We start from the raw sequence: 12,501 nt of genomic DNA, 5'->3' as shown, positions 1-12,501 counted from the left end.
TGGATTCTCGCCCAGCCCAGTGGCGCGCGCACCTGGCCCAGCAGCGCAGCCCGACCCACCAGGTGGGCTCCCCCCGTGCAGCCCTAGCCCACCGGCTCCTAGGGCTAGGGCGAACAACGCCTCGGCCGCCGGCCCCCGGCCGGCGCTGTCCGGCCGGCCCTCCTCGTCACCGGCGCCGGCGCTCCCGCCAGCGGCGCCACCCACCTCCGGCGGCCCTCCACTGGCGCCGCCCGCCTCCAGTCGGCCTCCACCGGCGTGCCTCTCCTCGGGAAAGGCCGGGCCCAGGTTGCCCGGGCCTCCTTCGCCGCCGCTCGCCTGCCAAATAGGCCCGGCGTCGCCGCCCAGGGCCGACGCAACGGTCCTAGCGCCCGACTCAGCCGGCGCGGCCCCTCCCGGGGCGGGCGCTCCACCTGCGCTGCTTGGATCTCCCCCGGCGGTGCCTCCAGCACCATCGCCCAAGTCCGCCTCGCCGAGTGCGACTCCACCCAGGCCGCGCGCGTCCCCAGCGCCGCCTGGGGCTCCTCCGACGACGCTCCCGGCACAGACGGCGCCGACAGGGGCTGGCGCATCTTCTCCCCGACGCCCGGCGCTCCTGGGCCGGCGTCCCCTTGACGGCCGGGGCCGTCCTCAATGCACGTGTATTCCTCCTTCTCGGCCAGCCATGCTTCGACCATGTGAAAGTCGCCCCCGGCCATCTCTGTTACGTGGTTGCTCAAAGGGCGTGAAGGCGGCACGGTGTTGGTAACCAAGGAAGATGAAAATTGCGCCCACAACTCGTCTAAGTTCGCGTCTTGATTCCCGAGCAAAGGGAAGAGGTCGTCATCAATGGACCCACTCCCCGACAGGTGGTTGGTAGGGTCCATTGATGCGTGTAACGAGACAAGGCAAAAAGTAATCGGGGAAAAGAAAAAATAATAATTAAAGGAACCGAGCCAAACCTTGTCACGACGGGCTGCTCCGGTGGGCCGATGACGGCAAGAGTCTTGAGTTTACCGCACGAGTTTCACTCGGCCGTAAACTCGGGGGGCTAATGTTATCGCCCCGACCCCGATCGCGGCCGAACGGAGGCGAAGCGACGTCAGACGCGTCTCGGCAACCTGCCCCGGCCATTGGTCGGCCCTACGGCCAGCCTCGGCCAATGGTTGGCCCAATTAGCCTCGGCCATTGGCCGGCCCAAGGGCCAGCCTCGGCCAATGGCCAAGCCAAGCTATCCCCGGCCATTGGCCGGCCCTAGGGCCAGCCTCGGCCAATGGCCGGCCCAAATAGCCTCGGCCATTGGCCGGCCCAAGGGCCAGCCTCGGCCAATGGCCGAGCCAAGCTACCCCCGGCCATTGGTCGGCCCTAGGGCCAGCCTCAGCCAATGGCGGCCCAAATAGCCTCGACCATTGGCCGGCCCAAGGGCTAGCCTTGGCCAATGGCCGAGCCAAGCTACCCCCGACCATTGGCCGGCCCTTGGGCCAGCCTCGGCCAATGGCCGTCCCAAATAGCCTCGGCCATTGGCCGGCCCAAGGGCCAGCCTCGGCCAATGGCCGAGCCAAGCTACCCCGGACCATTGGCCGGCCCTAGGGCCAGCCTCGGCTAATGGCCGGCCAAATAGCCTCGGCCATTGGCCGGCCCAAGGGCCAGCCTCGGCCAATGGCCGAGCCAGGGCTATCCTTGGCCAAGGGGCTGCCCATAACACCCCTCTGGCGCCTATAAATTCCGGGGGTCCCTCCCCTGGTCCAGGTAATCTGAATTTGAGTACTGAAACGCTGTCGAACTCGTACCTCACTCGTTTCTCTCAACTCTCGGCCTCTAAACACCTAAACCTCCTATATCCACCTCAATCCTACTAATGTTGAGCGTCGGAGAGGTAAACAGAGGCAACCCCTCTGTTTCCCCTTTGTAGTTCACACCTTTTTGCTTACATTTCAGGTGCTTGGACGAGATAGAGAACACCTACAGCTAAGGGACGGCTTGGGATACCAAGCCCGACACGCTCGAGCCGGAGTGAGACCACGTGGTCCGGCCTTGGGTCTAACCACTTTGGGCTCCTGAATCGTTGTCCGAAAAACTGCGACAACAGGCGCAGAGAAACTCCAGAGGGGAGGACCTCCGCCAAAGGCTCAACTCTCGGAGGGACGCGCTCCCCGCCACGACTCTCGGCCGACCTCAGGCACTACGAGACGTGGATGACGATGCAAGGACAGTCAGATGCCACCCTCTGTCAAGCCTTCAGCCTGACCGTTACGGGGTCGGGATTTGAATGGTTCCGGAGCTTGAGACCGGGAAGCATCCCGTCCTTCCGGGCCTTGCGAGAGGCTTTCCTTGCTCGTTTCGCCACACTCGTGGCGCAAAATAAGTCAAAGACCTACCTCTTGTCTATCCGGCAGGGGAGAGATGAGACTTTGAGACAATACCTCGCGCGCTTCACCGAGGAGTCCCACAAGGTCGAAGGGTTCGACGAAAAGGACGCAATCACGGCGATCACCGAGGGGGCTCGCACGAGCGACTTCCTTTAATCTATTGTCGGAAAGGTCCCGCGGGATATGGCGGAACTGATGTCGAGAGCCCGCACCCACATGGGAATCGAGGATTACCTCGATGGCCGAGACGGCCGGAAGTCGGGGGGACAAAGCGGTCGTCGCCGCGACGATCAAGACGGAGATCTCGCTCGCCGACACTCGAGCGTGGACGATGTTCAGCTCCTCGTCTCGGCTCGAGAGCGCCGCCTGGAGTTTCTTTGTCTCCCCTAAGAAAGTGTTAGCTGCCTGCTCAGCCTTCTCCCGAGACGCCTTCTCGGCCGCCGCCTTCTCGTGAGCTCGCTTCAGTTCCTCCTCAAGCGCTTCAAACTCTTGGACAGTGCGGACCCCCGCCAGAGTGGCAGCATGGGCGGCCGCCGTACTCTCCTTGTCTTTCTCCATGATTTGCATGCGACGCAGCAAGTCCCGAAGGATATGGTCGCTCCGTTCTTGGCGCGCGAGCATCTGTGGAAACAAACAATATACGTACGATCGAAATAAGCATAATGGTTGCACATAAGACAAGCAAGCAAATCGTACCTTTCGGGCGTCGCCAATCCCACTCTGGAAATGCTTGAGATCGCTCGCCGTCAGGAGACTCTTGAAATCCCGCAGAGAGGTTTCGAGGATCCCTCGAGAGCATTGATCCCTCAGCTTTGCCGCCTCCGCTAGGAGCATCGATTCTATTCCGTCTGGCGCCGCCGACGTATGAGCGCGCTTGTGGCCGGAGGACGAGCCAGGGAGGGTCGTCGACGATGGTCGCTTGTTCGAGGAATTCGCCTCGTTCCTCGCCTGCGTTGGAAACCCCCCATGGCGAGCCTCGGTTCGTGGTCGAGCCGCGGCCACGGCTTCGATGTCGAGTGCCACCCTCGGTACTTGCATGCGCGGTCGATGTCGCCGGGTCATGGTATCTGAAAAAGATAAAGAGACGACAGGTTAGAATGCAATACAATGGAGCGTGTAATAACGGGAAGCATATGTATGGTTAGTACCCCCCACGTCGGGGGGAGGAGCGGACGAGCCCCGCGCCTCTGACTCAGGGTCTTCCGTAGCCTCCGCACCGAGACCCGGGCACGGGGGAGCGTCGTCACCAGGCGTGAACCACCCGGTCCTCGCCATTAAGTCTGGGGATTCGAAGTGCGGTCCTTGCCGCCTTGCCTCCGGGATCGCCCTAATCACCGCGACAAGCTCGGAGCCCTCGATATCGCCCATGGGTGGAAAGTCGGCCGCGGGGCCGAAGAAGAGAGGCGCGATCCCAAAGGCTGACTCGGACACCCACACCCAAGGGTATCGATTCTTCGAGGTAACCTTGGTGACGACGGAGATGCACTTCCGAGTGAACGCCGTGTAGAAGCCTGGTTTCCCCGGAACCCCGCGAACGAGCACGAGATCTTGAATGTCGTCCGCGGTGACCGCCCTTTTCTTTGCCCGATAGAGCATCATATGGCACGCAACGACTACCCGATAGAAGGTCGGAGACATTTGCGACGCGTGCACCCCCAACCGAATCAGTAGCTCTTGAATCACCGGCTGGAAGGGTAACCGTAACCCTCCGCGAAGACTCGCCTCGTGAATGGCAGCGTGTCCTTTCCGGGGGCGAGTCGGGAGATCGTCGGGCAACGGTCGCAAGATCGACATGGAGTCCGGGATACCGTACCGCCTCCTCAAGCTTGTAAAACTAGCGATCGAAAGCGAACTCGGAATGTCGACACCCGACCAATCTAGGCAATCACGTATCGCCGATTCCCCGGTCGGGAAGGCTAGTGCTCATGCTTCTTCCCGCGCTGTTAAAGAAGGCATCGCCGCGGGTGTGGCCCGACGGTCTGACGACTCGCTCGAGCACTCGACGCCGAAGGCGATCCCCGGCCCGGCATGTCCTTCGTGGCGATCACCCAGGTCGGCCGGCTGGGCCGTAACGTGGGTGCCCGGCTCGGCGGGCCTTGTCTTCCCGATGGTCGGCTCGACAGCGGACCCGTCATCGGCGCCTGGCCTCGAGGCCGGACAGCAATCCTCGGCGAGGCCCGTCTCGCCCGAGCTCCCTTGGTGGATGCCCAAGGCCATTGGGCCGGCTCCACCAGCCTCCGGCCCGGGTAGGAGGCCCCCTCGCACGTCCAAGCCCCTGCGCTGTGCGCCCAAGGCCATTGGGCCGGCCTCACTAGCGCTCGGCCCAGGGAGGCAGTCCCCTTGCGCACCCAGGTCGCCTGGGCCCCTTGGATTCTCGCCCAGCCCAGTGGCGCGCGCACCTGGCCCAGCAGCGCAGCTCGGCCCACCAGGTGGGCTCCCCCCGTGCAGCCCTAGCCTCGCCGAGTGCGACTCCACCCAGGCCGCGCGCGTCCCCAGCGCCGCCTGGGGCTCCTCCGACGACGCTCCCGGCACAGACGGCGCCGACAGGGGCTGGCGCATCTTCTCCCCGACGCCCGGCGCTCCTGGGCCGGCGTCCCCTTGACGGCCGGGGCCGTCCTCAATGCACGTTTATTCCTCCTTCTCGGCCAGCCATGCTTCGACCGTGTGAAAGTCGCCCCCGGCCATCTCTGTTACGTGGTTGCTCAAAGGGCGTGAAGGCGGCACGGTGTTGGTAACAAAGGAAGATGAAAATTGCGCCCACAACTCGTCTAAGTTCGCGTCTTGATTCCCGAGCAAAGGGAAGAGGTCGTCATCAATGGACCCACTCCCCGACAGGTGGTTGGTAGGGTCCATTGATGCGTGTAACGAGACAAGGCAAAAAGTAATCGGGGAAAAGAAAAAATAATAATTAAAGGAACCGAGCCAAACCTTGTCACGACGGGCTGCTCCGGTGGGCCGATGACGGCAAGAGTCTTGAGTTTACCGCACGAGTTTCACTCGGCCGTAAACTCGGGGGGCTAATGTTATCGGCCCGACCCCGATCGCGGCCGAACGGAGGCGAAGCGACGTCAGACGCGTCTCGGCAACCTGCCCCGGCCATTGGTCGGCCCTACGGCCAGCCTCGGCCAATGGTTGGCCCAATTAGCCTCGGCCATTGGCCGGCCCAAGGGCCAGCCTCGGCCAATGGCCAAGCCAAGCTATCCCCGGCCATTGGCCGGCCCTAGGGCCAGCCTCGGCCAATGGCCGGCCCAAATAGCCTCGGCCATTGGCCGGCCCAAGGGCCAGCCTCGGCCAATGGCCGAGCCAAGCTACCCCCGGCCATTGGCCGGCCCTAGGGCCAGCCTCGGCCAATGGCGGCCCAAATAGCCTCGACCATTGGCCGGCCCAAGGGCTAGCCTTGGCCAATGGCCGAGCCAAGCTACCCCCGACCATTGGCCGGCCCTTGGGCCAGCCTCGGCCAATGGCCGTCCCAAATAGCCTCGGCCATTGGCCGGCCCAAGGGCCAGCCTCGGCCAATGGCCGAGCCAAGCTACCCCGGACCATTGGCCGGCCCTAGGGCCAGCCTCGGCCAATGGCCGGCCCAAATAGCCTCGGCCATTGGCCGGCCCAAGGGCCAGCCTCGGCCAATGGCCGAGCCAGGGCTATCCTTGGCCAAGGGGCTGCCCATAACACCCCTCTGGCGCCTATAAATACCGGGGGTCCCTCCCCTGGTCCAGGTAATCTGAATTTGAGTACTGAAACGCTGTCGAACTCGTACCTCACTCGTTTCTCTCAACTCTCGGCCTCTAAACACCTAAACCTCCTATATCCACCTCAATCCTACTAATGTTGAGCGTCGGAGAGGTAAACAGAGGCAACCCCTCTGTTTCCCCTTTGTAGTTCACACCTTTTTGCTTACATTTCAGGTGCTTGGACGAGATAGAGAACACCTACAGCTAAGGGACGGCTTGGGATACCAAGCCCGCCACGCTCGAGCCGGAGTGAGACCACGTGGTCCGGCCTTGGGTCTAACCACTTTGGGCTCCTGAATCGTTGTCCGAAAAACTGCGACAACAGGCGCAGAGAAACTCCAGAGGGGAGGACCTCCGCCAAAGGCTCAACTCTCGGAGGGACGCGCTCCCCGCCACGACTCTCGGCCGACCTCAGGCACTACGAGACGTGGATGACGATGCAAGGACAGTCAGATGCCACCCTCTGTCAAGCCTTCAGCCTGACCGTTACGGGGTCGAGATTTGAATGGTTCCGGAGCTTGAGACCGGGAAGCATCCCGTCCTTCCGGGCCTTGCGAGAGGCTTTCCTTGCTCGTTTCGCCACACTCGTGGCGCAAAATAAGTCAAAGACCTACCTCTTGTCTATCCGGCAGGGGAGAGATGAGACTTTGAGACAATACCTCGCGCGCTTCACCGAGGAGTCCCACAAGGTCGAAGGGTTCGACGAAAAGGACGCAATCACGGCGATCACCGAGGGGGCTTGCACGAGCGACTTCCTCAAATCTATTGTCGGAAAGGTCCCGCGGGATATGGCGGAACTGATGTCGAGAGCCCGCACCCACATGGGAATCGAGGATTACCTCGATGGCCGAGACGGCCGGAAGTCGGGGGGACAAAGCGGTCGTCGCCGCGACGATCAAGACGGAGATCGTCCCGACCCTCGAAAGAGGAGGAACAAGGGAAGCCAGGCCCCTAACGGTCGTTCCCTCCCTGGGCCAAGGCCCCCGCACGTCGATAGCTTCCGAAAGTTTTCGGCGTTTACCCCCATGAACACTCCGCACGAGCGAATCCTAGCTCTACACCGCGACAATCTAGGAAGCCCCGCTCCACTCACAAAGGATCCCGTGAAGCGGGATCGAAGCAAGTTCTGCGAGTACCACCAAGATCATGGGCATCTGACGTCCGAATGTTACCAACTCAAGCGTCAGATCGAGGCCCTAATTCAAGACGGGAAATTGAAAGAGTACGTCCTTAGAACGATCGGGACGGCCGCGATGCACGGAGAGTGCCCGCGGCAAGAGAAGAAAGCTCACAGTTGCACGTCGTGGGCTCAATCATGGGTGGCCCGGAGTTCGAAGACTCGAGCACGCAAAGGAAGAAGTACGTGCGAGAAGTTTCCCAAGGGAAAATAGTGCACTACATCAACCATACATACGAGGCTCCTCCTCCGGCCCCATTTGAGTCCATGTTCTTCACCGGCCAAGAGGCGGTGCGAGTTCTCCACCCGCACAACGACGCGATAGTCGTCTCGGCCCCGGTCGCCAACAACCTAATCGGAGAATCTTAATCGACAACGGAAGCTCCGCCGACATAATCTTCAAATCGGCGCTTGACAGGATGAAACTATCTAGGATGAGACTGACCCCGATCTCGACCCTACTCTTGGGCTTCTCCGGGGAGAGGGTCATGACAGAGGGTACCATCGACCTCTCGGTCACCTTCGGGAAACCGGGGGGGATCGAGGTCATCCACATCGTGTCGCTCCTATTTCTGGACCAGCCCTCGGCATACAACATCATCATTGGCGGCCCGACTCTCAATCGGTTGAAGGCCATAACGTCCACCTATCATCTGATGATGAAGTTCCCGACCGAGAAGGGGATTGCCGTGATGTTGGGAGACCAATCGATGGCAAAGATGTGCTACATCCAAGGCGTGGACGGGAAAGGAAAAGGAAATATGGTGAGCACCATCTTCTAGCTCGGGGACAAGCTCCCATGCAAGATAGAGGTGTTGTCGCACGAAAAAGAACAACAATTAGATACCTCGGGTGGTCCAATCCAAGGCCGGACCAAGTGACCGCGCTCGGGCCAAAAATGGGAGCTCGTAGACCGAGCTGCACCCTCCAGACCCTGAGGTGTGTTTTGGGGGGTGTGACCGTGCCAAAGATTGGCTGCCTACGTACCCTTTAGTCGGGATGAGGTCAGAACGTAGTTCAATTTGTGTATTGGGGGCTATCTTGGGCTCGGAGGCTTGAGAATCCAAGGCTTTAGAGTAGGACCTGGCCCGTCGCTTCTAGTGAAGACATTAGAGGGGTCACTTGCCTCGTAGCTCGGAGTTATAGCTCAATGGCCAAGAAGCTGGAGAGCAGTGTGTACTGCGGGAGCTCGGGTCGCAGAAAAGGAGCGCGCTCCCTCTCGTGGAGGGGGGTCCTTGAATTTCTGAGCCGAGGGAGGAGGAGCGCGCGCTCTTGGAAATATCACAAGAGTGCGGGAGAGGAGAGAATTCTCGAGTGAGGAGTGTTGTGTGAGAATTGGGATGCTTTGTCCTTCCCCCTAGGGGGGGATATTCATAGCATTTGGAGAAGGCCTTGGGCCGGCCCCCTCAAGGCCCACCGGGTGGCTGGGAGGGGGGGCGCAAGGCTGGGCGGCCGGGAGCGCGGAAGCGCACGCAGGCCGGAGGGCCGAGGCGCGGGGAACACACGCGGGCCGGAGGGCCGGGGCGCGAGGAGCGCACACGGGCCTGAGAGCCGGGGCGCGGGGAGCACACGCGGGCCGGAGTGCCGGGGCGCGAGGAGCACACGCGGGCCAGAGAGCCGCGGCGCGAGACGCGCACGCGGGCCGGAGGGCCAGGGCGCGAGGAGCGCACGCGGGCCGGAGGGCCGGGGCGCGAGGAGCGCACGCGGGCCGGAGGGCCGGGGCGCGAGGAGCGCACGCGGGCCGGAGGGCCAGGGCGCGAGGAGCGCACCCGGGCCGGAGGGCCGGGGCGCGGGGAGCGCACGCGGGCCGGAGGGCCGGGGCACGAGGGGCGCACACGGGCCGGAGAGCCGGGGCGCGAGGAGCGCATGCGGGCCGGAGGGCCCGGGCACGAGGAGCGCACGCGGGCCGGAGGGCCCGGGCGCGAGGAGCGCACGCGGGCTGGAGGGCCCGGGTGCGAGGACCGCACGCGGGCCGGAGGGCCGGGGCGCGAGGAGCGCACGCGTGCCGGAGGGCCGGGGCGCGAGGAGCGCACACGGGCCGGAGAGCCGGGGCGTGAGGAGCGCACGCGGGCCGGGGTCGTGAGGGCGCGTGCGGCCGACTACGTGGGACGCAGGGCGCACGTCGCCCTGGGTGCGCGGCCGAGGGCGCGAGGGCACGCGCAGCCGACTGCGCGGGGCGCAGGGCACGCGCGGCCCGGGGCGCACAACCGGGGGCACACGGCCGGCGGCGCATGGCATGCACGGTCGACGGCACAGGGCGTGCGCGGGCCGGCGGCGTAGGGCATACGCAGGCCGGAGGAGAGAATGTAGAGAAAATGTTCTCTAGGAAATTGTCTTGAGAGAAAGTTGTGTGTCATGGGCCGACCTTCTAGGAAGCCCATAGAAGGGCATGGAACGGGGCGCGCATGGCCGGTAGAGCGCGGGGGCGCATGGCCGGCAGGGCGCGGGGCGCGCAAGACCGGCAGGGTGCGAGCGCGCATGGCCGGCAGGGCGCGGGCGCGCATGGCCGGCATGGCGCGGGCGCGCATGGCCAGCAGGGCGCGGGGGCGCGCATGTCAGGCAGGGCGCGGGCGCGCATGGCCGGCAGGGCGCGGGCGCCGGCGCGCATGACCGGCAGGGCGCGAGGCGCGCATGGCCGGCAGGGCACGGGCGCGCATGTCCGGTAGGGCGCGGGGAGCGCATGGGCCGAGGCGGCCGTGGTCCGTTGGTGTATCCGGCCGGCGATGCCCGGCCGACCTCAAATTGTGTTTAGAATTCCGGTTTGCTGAAAACGACCGACAACATTTGCCCCTCAAGTTCATGGCACGTGAGTCACGAGCCGTGAACTTTAATTTCTCTAGGGCATTTGAGGTCTAGGCTTGCCCAAGTCGATCGCGGTTCTCACTCTGGGGCGGAACTCGAGACGCTTTGGGATCGACTTCTCGAGACAAAGGTGGAACTCCAGATCGCACCTTATAGGATTGCTTTCTTTTCCTTTTCTAGGATTTTATTTATTTTTCACGCACTTTTTATTCAGCACGTGTTTATTGGAATCAGAGCTGTGGCTCTTTTTATTTATGAGATATTTTTGTTGCTTTCATGTTGAACGCTTATCTCAATTTTCGAGCAATTTTACTCGTAGATGCCTTCTTTGCGGGCTAACGTGGCCCGAAGGGCTTGTGTCCTTACCAATAGTTTTGGCAGGTTTTGCGTCCCTAGCTGGGATTTGTCCTCCGTTCACTGTATCGTTACAACTCGTCGTCGTTCAATGTTCGAGGGGAGGGGGAGTTTGTGCCCAGTTAGGTGGATGAGGCCCAGTGACTTCGCTTCGTGCCTTCCGGCGATCGAAGAGATCATACCGGGTAGTTCCCGGGGGCTCTGCGTCCGTGCCATTGGCGACTTGATGTGTATGTCGCGCCGGGTTGGGCCGGCGTCTTTTGAGTTCGTGCCCTGGAGCAAGCGAATGTAAACCACGCCGGTGTTAGGCCAGCATCTTCGGAGCTCGTGCTGTTGAGCGACCGAGCGTTTATGGTGTGTCGGCTGAGCCTGACGTCTTTTTTTTTTTTTTTGGCGTCCGCGCCTTGGAGCGTCTGAACGTGGATTGCGCCGGGTTAGGCCGGCGTCTTTGGAGCTGGTGCTATTTGAGCGACCGAGCGCGGTTTGCATCAGGTTAGGCCGACGTCTTTTGGGTTCGTGCCCTGGAGCAAGCGAACGCGTTTTGCGTCGGGTTATGCCAACGTCTTTTTAGGTTCGTGCCCTGGAGCAAGCGAACGCAGGTTGCGCCGGGTTATGCCGGCGTCTTGTAGGCTCGCTTGCCCTGGAGCAAGCGAACGCGGGTGTGTCGGGTTAGGCCGACGTCTTTTAGGCTCGCTTGCCCTGGAGCAAGCGAACGCGGGTGCGTCAGGTTAGGCCGACGTCTTTTGGGCTCGCTTGCCCTGGAGCAAGCGAACGCGGGTGCGTCAGGTTAGGCCGACGTCTTTTTGGCCCGCTTGCCCTGGAGCAAGCGAACGCGGGTGCGTCGGGTTAGGCCGACGTCTTTCACTCAAACCTTATTACGCCGGGTTAGGCCGGCGTCTTTGGTGTTCGTGCCCCGAGGCTAGCGAACATTTGTTTGGCTCAAATTTGGCCTTTTTAGGGTTTGAGGCAGCGCCTTTACGCGTCTTACATCCGTCCCGGGAGACGTCTTTCACCTGCGCCTTTACGCGTCTTATGGCACGCCAGGAAGGCCGACGTTTTACCCGAACCCGTATGCACGAAGGGCCGTCGGGGTTCGAGCTTCCTAAGTCTGTATCCCCGTGGGGGACTTAGGCCTGGGTAAAAGTGTTTGTGCTGTTGAGCGACCGAACTTTATGTGTTGCGCCGGGCTGGTCCGGCGTCTTTGAGCTCGTGTTGTTGAGCGACCAAGCGTATGTGTTGCGCCGGGTTAGGCCGACTTCTTTTCTCGGACCCATATGCTTGATGAGCCGTCAAGGTTCGAGCTTCTTAAGCCTCTGTATCCCATGAGTGGGGGGCTTAAGGTTTTTTTTTATGCCGTGATTTCTCGAGTATACGTCTCAGGACCCATAGCCCCCAAAGTTTTTAGTTTACAGGTCGTGCCATGATGACTAAAAACTGTGATAAAGTGGGTAAAAAGACCGCAAACTTTATTTTTTATTAATTTTTTGCTAACAGGGAACATCCTCAAACAGTGGCACGTAGGCCTTATTGAATAAGGGAAATCAGAGCAATAAATGGGGGGACTTGGTCACTGGCGGTACTGCCTCAAGTGCTCGGCGTTCCACGGGTGCCGGATTGGAGTTCCGTCCGTGTGTTCGATGTAGTAGGTTTCGTCGTGTATGACTTGTCGAACTCTATATGGTCCTTCCCAAGTTGGGCCCAGTACAAGGCTGCCGACGGCGAAGATACGCCTTTTGACTTTGGCGTTGTAGTATCTCTCAACCTTTCGCTTTTGTGCAACGAGTCGGGGGAGGGCCTCGGATCTTTTCTCGTCGATTAGATCCAGTTCGAGGCGCATGGCTTCATCATTTTCTTTCTCGTCGAAAGTGTCGACCCGGTAGGTGGGGACTTCGGTTTCCACGGGGACCACCGCTTCAATCCCAAAAGCTAGGGAGAAGGGGGTCTCTCTGGTGGCGTTTCGAACGGTCGTTCGATAGGCCCATAGGATAAAAGGCAGTTCCTTAGCCCAGGCGCCTTTTTTGGCTTCGAGCTTTTTCTTGAGGTTGCTTTTAATCGTCTTGTTGATGGCTTCCACTTGGCCATTAGCATGTGG

The sequence above is a fragment of the Urtica dioica genome, chromosome 4 (genome assembly GCF_054948205.1).
Source record: "Urtica dioica subsp. dioica isolate 48M chromosome 4, U.dioica_male_clone48M_v1_H2, whole genome shotgun sequence".
Taxonomy (NCBI): Eukaryota; Viridiplantae; Streptophyta; class Magnoliopsida; order Rosales; family Urticaceae; genus Urtica; species Urtica dioica.
The sequence above is the reverse complement of the archived record's forward strand: the minus strand, read 5'-3'. Positions refer to the sequence as shown.